We start from the raw sequence: 8244 nt of genomic DNA, 5'->3' as shown, positions 1-8244 counted from the left end.
GGCATGCTTTGTCTTGATAAAGTCTCCAAATGGTTGGAGACGAAAGCGCTTGATTTGCTGGATGCATCTGATTTATTTTTATTTGTTAAATTAAAGTTTTCTTTTTTAAGCACTTCTTAGTTGCTTATTTGAAATTTTTTATCTTTCTTCTCTTGTTGCAACCGAGGCCGTTTTTTTGGATTGAAATATCTAGGTATCATTATTGAATCTAATTATTAAAAAAATCACTCACATCAAATTACCAACAATTATAAACATAATTGCTAGTCTGACAATTGGAACAGACTCTTCTTTACATTTCAAGACAGACTAACTTTAATCAAAATGATACTGTTACCTAAAATCTTATTCATTGGCCAAGTTCTAATACTTTCCCCACCTGTTAAAATCGAACAGAAAATTAATAACTTATTACTCAACTTCCTTTCGTATCTCCCCGAAAAAAACAAGAATTTCTCTTTTCTAGCTCACCACAAGCTGGGATGAAAGAGTTATAGGGTTTCCAGATATTGATTTTTATTTAAACTCTGCATTTATTAACATAGTGTTGCTTTTTGGAATAATGCTTCTTATACATCATATTGGAAATCAATAAATAAAACCTTTTTTCTTAATAGTAATAGGGCATTGCTTGAACCATATACTCAAATACACACAAACATCTTTATATGGATTTTAAAAAATGTACATTCAAAGTGAAAGGTCAAAACTTGATCTCACACCTCTTATAAACCTAATATTGCTGTTGTTTGAAAAGTTTGCTTTCTAATCAATTAATTAAGAATTTATTAATAATTATGTTTCCTATTGCTTACACAAATGAATGTTTATCTTTTCATACACAGAAAATGTTAGCATTTAAGAAGGATGACCTATTATATTGGAATGAATTTCCCTCAGCTAATAAAATAAGTTCTGCAGATTATTTGATCAGCAGATATAGTCTGCATAATTGCAATAGCTGGATATCCAAACTTGTAAAGATTTTATATATACTAAGCTTACACCCTCATATGGTGGTTTGTAGGATGACGCTGGTGATCAAGAAGAGGAGGAGGAGTGTGAGGGCAGCACCAAGGATCAAATGGTGGAAATTGAAAAAGGATAATTGCAAGGTGGAGTTCAGGGATGAGTTAAGACAGGCACTTGGTGGCAGTGAAGAGTTACCAAATAGCTGGGTAACTACAGCAGAGCTAGTAAGGGAGACGGCTAGAAAGGTGCTTGGTATCACATCTGGACAGAGGAAGGACGACGAGGAGACATGGTGGTGGAATGAGGAAGTACAGGAGAGTATACAGACAAAGAGGTTGGCAAAGAAGAAGTGGGCTTGTTGGAGAGATGAAGAAAGTAGACAGGAGTATAAGGAGATGAGGGACATGCAAATACAGAGGTGGCAAAGGCTAAGGATAAGGCATATGAAGAGTTGTATGAAAGGTTGGACACTAAGAAGGGAGAAAAGGACCTGATTGTCTAGACAAAGGGACTGAGTTAGGAAAGATGTGCAGCAGGTAAAGGTGATAAAGGATAATGAGGGAAACATACTCACAAGTGAGGAGAGTGTGTTGAGGAGATGGAAAGAGTACTTTGAGGGGTTGATGAATGAAGAGAATGAGAGAGAGAGAAGGTTGGAGGATGTAGGGATAGTGAATCATGAAGTACAATGGATTAGCAAGGAGGAAGTAAGGATAGCTATGAAGAGAATGAAGAATGGAAAGGCTGTTGGCCCAGATAACAAACCTGTGGAAGCATGGAGGTGTTTAGGTGAAATGGCAGTGGAGTTTTTAACCAGATTGTTTAATGCAATCTTGGAAAGTGAGAGGATGCCTGAGGAATGTAGAAAAAGTGTTTTAGTACTGATTTTTAAGAATAAGGATGATGTGCAGAGCTGTAGTAATTACAGAGGGATTACATTGATCAGTCACAGCATGAAGTTATGGGAAAGAGTAGTGGAAGCTAGGTTAAGAATGAACGTGATGATTAGTGATCAGCAGTATGGCTTCATGCCGGGAAAAAGCACTACAGATGCAATGTTTGCTCTGAGAGTGTTGATGGAGAAGTACAGAAAATGTCAGAAGGAGTTGCATTATGTTTTTGTAGACTTAGAGAAAGCATATGACAGGGTGCCTAGAGAGGAGTTGTGGTATTGTATGAGGAAGTCAGGAGTGTCAGAGAAGTATGTAAGAGTGGTACAGGATATGTACAAGAGTAGTATGACAACAGTGAGGTCTGCAGTGGGAGTGACAGATGCGTTTAAGGTGGAGGTGGGGTACAGCAAGGATCAGCTCTGAGCCCTTTCTTATTTGCAATGGTGATGGACAGGTTGACAGACGAGATCAGACAGGAGTCCCCATGGACTATGATGTTTGCAGATGACATTGTGATCTGTAGTGAGAGTAAGGAACAGGTGGAGGAGACCCTGGAGAGATGGAGATATGCTCTAGAGAGAAGAGGAATGAAGGTCAGCAGGACTAAGACAGAATATATGTGTGTGAATGACAGGGAGGATAGAGGAATCTTGAGGATGCAAGGAGTAGAGGTGGCGAAGGTGGATGAGTTTAAATACTTGGACTCAATAGTTCAAAGTAATGGTGAGTGTGGAAGAGAGGTGAAGAAGAGAGTACAGGCAGGATGGAGTTGGTGGAGAAGAGTGTCAGGAGTGATTTGTGACAGACGAGTACCTGTAAGAGTGAAAGGGAAGGTCTACAAGAGGGTAGTAAGACCAGCTATGTTATATGGGTTGGAGACAGTGGCATTGACAAAAAGGCAGGAGTTTGAGCTGGATGTGGCAGAGTTAAAGATGTTAAGATTTGTACTGGATGTTAATAGGGTAGACAGGATTAGGAATAAGTATATAAGAGGGTCAGCCCAGGTTGGAAGGTTAGGAGACAAAGCCAGAGAGGCAAGATTACATTGGTTTGAACATGTGCTGAGGAGGGATGCTGAGTATATTGGGAAAAAGATGCCACGGATGAAGCTACCAGGTAACAGGAAAAGAGGAAGGCCTAAGATAAGGTTTATGGATGTGGTGAGAGAGGACATGCAGGTGGTTGGTGTGACAGAGCAAGATGCAGATGACAGGAAGAAATGGAAACAGGTGATCTGCTGTGGCGACCCCTAACAGGAATAGCCGAAAGAAGAAAAAGAAGATGATGATGATGATGATGATGATGAAGCTTGCACCCTCATTAGAGGCATGCAATAAGAGTGACTTAAAAATCTTGGATTTTACCTCAACATAGCTCACCCAAGAACACTTCATATATATATATATGTTATTTATAAAATTCTCAGAAATGATTTTAGCAAAACGAGTGTTTCTTTTTGGAATTATTCAAGTGAAGTTAGTAGACAAGTATTCTCAGAAAAAGATAAAATAACTTTGTTTACAATTGGTGAAGGAATCCACATCTTCCCTATTCTGGTGTGTATACACATGAACATTTTTACAAAGATATTTTTTCACCCCACATAGACTAGCAATAATGTACAAGAAAGATGAAATTAAATTCTGGAGATGTGGACACCATGATACTGATTGGATAAATATGGTTGTTAATTGCAAAATAATTTCCCCATTTTGGTTAGACTTTAAATATATTTGTAAAGCTCTATGGAATGACAACTGTATAATTTCTGACTCCCTTATCCTTTTCAATGTTTCTGATCCTGAAGTCATTCCGAAAAAACAAAGATTATTACTATGGTCTATCCTCTCAATAGCAAGGAATATTGCTACTAAAAATTGGAAATCCCAATCTATTCCTGACTTTAAAATTGAGTTTATTCATCTTGTGAAATACATTTGTACGAATGAGCTTGCTGCTATAAAAGCAAGGCCTGACAACACAACTCATCATTTAAAATTTTGGACAAAATTGTCTAATCTGTTAGAGAAATGTAAAAATGTTCTTCTAGCTATATTGCGCCTTTAGTTGTTATGGACATTGTATATAGTTTTTTTTTTTTTTTTGTTACTATACTGGTAAGTTATTGTGTTATAAAATGAATAAAACATTTTGGAAAAAATGCTTATTCTGCAGTCAGCTGTGATATTCCTTTCTCTCCATACTGCAATGAGTACCCTTTGGAGTCATTTTGCCTCTAACTCACCCAACATCTTGATCATATCTGCTGTGATTTCAGCTGAGCCTGCTGCTTTCCCTGACTTCATTTTCCTTAGTACTGCTCTAACTCCTTCTAGGGTGAGCTTCTCTTCTTCCTTCATCATATCATAGACTGTGTCTGCTGCAGTACAGCTTCCGTGGAGTTTTCTTCATTTGGAAGCAGCTGGCAGTATGCCTTCTCTCTATGTCTGATGTCTTGTGGGCTGTTGAGCAGTCTGTTGCTGGAAATCTTTTTGAAGTCCTAGTCCCGCCTTGAGATTATGGCTTGCTTGGCAGCTGGTGATGACATCGAGTTGGCGTATACGCCTGAGACTAACCCCTCTTCTGATCGGATGCTGGGGAGATTCTGTGAATGCATTGAAGGTACTAAAAACAAATTACTCCTCTTTGAACCAAATGAGGAGAACGTTGGGGTTAATGAGAACGCAGAGGAATTATTACTGCTGGCAGACGACTTGGATACGCTAGAAACGGATTTTATGAAGTTGAAAAGGTTACAACTGCAACGGCAGCATTTCGAAGCATGTATCAAGAAAAGGATTATCCCTAGAGGGCTACGCGTTTTAAAAATGCCCACTACAGGTAACCATTTTCCCGAACTTCTGTTGAAATGGCAAAAATTAAATATAGATTTAAGCTTCAATTATATGAAGCTTTTGATAGACTTCCATAAACCATAAGAAGAATCGTTAAGGGAAAAAGTAACTGCTTTGCACACTTCCATTGTCTCTAAATATAAGACTCCCAAAACAACGATGGGCCTCGACAGATTAATGGACAATGTGTTTTTGTATGAAACAAGACTATTTAATCAAAAGAAAACTAAGATTGAGAGAGAGAGACATTACGGACTTTAAAAATGGCCATGTCTTTACTTGGCCCAGGACTGCAACTAGGGATGGTAGCACTAGGAGAGCAGTGACTGAGGCCGTTACAAATGCTGACAATGCTACTATTAATTTAGAACAAGACACTGCTACCACTAATCTCACCACTAGTGTAGAGAATGTTAATACGTTGTCTCATAACAATGGCAGTGTTAATATGTCTGGAGGGTTTGTTAGCAATGTGAATTTATATCCGGCAGTCATACAAACCAAAGGTCATGGTAGGTCCTGTGAAAATCTGTCTAATGTATCTAATACCAATGTTATGGGTATTGTTAACAACATCAATACTAAGAATGGGAGCATATCAGTTGTCAAGAAGAGAGTAGTAACAACAGAATATGAGAAAGATAGTGAAATTAAAATTTTATCACAGGAAGTTCCTTTCCCCATACAGTCCCCCCAACTCAGAGGACGCTCTCGTTCTATGAGCAGGGGGAGACAAAAAAGGAAATTTACAGAGCCAAATCAGATAGGTCCAACACTAAAGAAGATGTGGACAAAGAAAGTGAATCCTTAGTCATAAATTTATCACATAGGGATCTTAGCCCTTATGAGAAACAAGTATTAGGTAAGGGCTTATCATTTATACCTAGTCAAATGAGTGAACATACTGATACTGTAATAGATGTGAAAATGTTTGTAAGGAATTTGCAACTAAGACTTGATTTTGGACAAGTCGATAGGGATAGAGCTATGAATATTTTTAAACCGGTTAGCACTTATTTTCCTGTTTTACATCCGGTTATTGACACCTATACTAGGTTGGTAGAAAATGATTTACATGACTATTATTCTGAAAGAAGATCTAAACATTATAATAGATCTAGTTATAATAACTTGACTTTTAATCAAAGGAAAGCCCTACAAGAATTAAAAAATGACAATAGCATTGTGATAGTACCAGCGGACAAAGGAGGACCATTAGTAGTCATGAGCACTGAACACTACCTTAAAAACATGACTGACATGTTGAATAATGATGGTAGTTATCTGAAGTTAGATATTAATGACATGATTATAAGAATTTTTAGGGTCTATGACACTTTAGACGATCTATTAAGGAGTAACTTGATTAAGAAGGATTTCTATAAATTTCTTAAAGTTGACCACCCATTAATTCCTATTTTGAAAGGACTTCCTAAGATACATAAAGGGTTAGAAAACCCCCCAATGAGACCTATTGTCTCAGGACGTGGATGGTTAACAGAACCATTCTCCCTTTTTGTGGAACAACACTTAAAAACTGTACTAGAGACTAATGTAAATATTCTAAAGGATAGCAAGCAATTCCTTCTTGAATTATATGAATATCTATCAAAAGAAGAGAACATTAATAACTATTTATTAGTTACCTTGGACGTGAAAAGTCTCTTCACGGTCATACCTAATGAAGTAGGCATTAATAGTGTCTCTAATTATCTTAGAAAGCATACAGACATGGATATCCAGTTCATTGAACTATTAACTTTGTTTTTGGAAATCATATTAGAGAACAATATCTTTATCTTTAATGAGAACTTGTACATACAAAATGATGGCGTAGCTATGGGCACCTCCTGTGCCAATAGCTACGCCAACATAGTAATGGCCCAATGGGAGAACGAAGAGTTGTTTCCACTCACTTCCTTCAAACAAAATGTTGCATTCTATAAGAGATTTGTGGATGATCTCTTTTTGGTCTGGAAAGGAAGTGAAAATACTTTGTTAGAATTTGAAAGGGACATCAATAGTCTAACACACTTTCTAAAATTTACTATGTCATACTCATTAGAACATATCTCCTTTTTGGATGTGAACATAATGAAATTAACTAATGGAATTATTAATACCTCTGTGCACAGGAAAATGTGTTTTAGGAATTCCTTATTACATAGGAATAGCATGCATCCTAAACACATTTTCGATAATGTAATTAAGGGACAAGTGATGAGAGCCTCCAGGCTCAATCCCACAGAGACAGGATTTAACAATGAACTAGAAGGGCTGAAGAGTAGACTACTAGAGAGGTCCTATGGAGTGAAAGATGTTGATAAAGCAATAGATGAAATATATAGAATAAGAGATACAAGAGCGCATCCATATTTCTCTAGTAGAGTGGATACAGAACATGAAGAGGGTATGAATCATAGGGCAAAAGATTCATTGGTCAGTTTTTCTTTGTACTACACAAAAGATGTTAGCGAAGTCAAGAATATACTTGCTAAACATTGGCACTTGTTGAGACTAGATGATGATATTTGCAGTCTGATTGGTGAACAACCAAGGTTCAGCTATAAGAATAAACCTAATCTGAAGAGAACATTATGTCATAAGTTAACAAGTGAACACCCAACTTTTCATACTAATACTATTCCCTGCAATAGCTGTAATCAATGTAGCTCAATTAATACTAATGTAGAATTTCATTCACCAGTTACAGGACACATTTTTACTTTTCTAACTGGCACCACATGTAGAACAGACAACGTGGTCTATTTAGCTCAGTGCTGTTCCTGTACAGCATTCTATATAGGTAAAATGAACAGACAGCTAAGAGAGAGAATAAGGGAGCACAATTATAGTATTAGGATAGGCGATGAAAGGAATGCCCTAGCCAAACATTACAAAAAGAAAGGGAGTAAGCATACCTTCACATTCTTTGTAATCCAATGTATTAATCATACTTTAAGAGGAGGGGATGTAGAAGCACTCACGCTTGAACATGAAACTAGATGGATCATCAGGTGTAAATCTGATCACCCCCCAGGTCTGAATGATAAGATTAGTATTTACCCTTTTCTGAAGAAAAGGAGACTGGGAAGAGCATTAAAGCATTAATATTGTGTATACACATCTTCTGCTCACTAGTCAATTTTTTATTAATTTTAAAGTATATATTGACATCATCCTGTGGTCCCTTACCTCTAATTATAGTAGGGATGTAATATAGATTATTACTGTAGTCTCCATGGACGTATATCTTTTTATGTTCTTATATAATGTATTTTTATTTCTATGGATATATTATAGTCTTCAACACCCACAATAATTCTTATCTTTGTATATATAAAAATGACATATATTCCATAGTATGTATTTATAGGGAACATGTGTTTTATAATGACTTTTATAATGACTTTTGTCTTAGAAATGTATTGTATGTACAGAGGTTTAGCACCACCTGGTGGTTCGTAGAATACACTGCAATTGTTGACTAATTTTTTAAAATAGGTTTTTAAAATAGCTTAGAA

The sequence above is a fragment of the Protopterus annectens genome, chromosome 11.part0 (genome assembly GCF_019279795.1).
Source record: "Protopterus annectens isolate FY-2018-M chromosome 11.part0, PAN1.0, whole genome shotgun sequence".
In the NCBI taxonomy this organism is placed as follows: Eukaryota; Metazoa; Chordata; order Ceratodontiformes; family Protopteridae; genus Protopterus; species Protopterus annectens.
Note: the sequence above shows the minus strand (reverse complement) of the source record.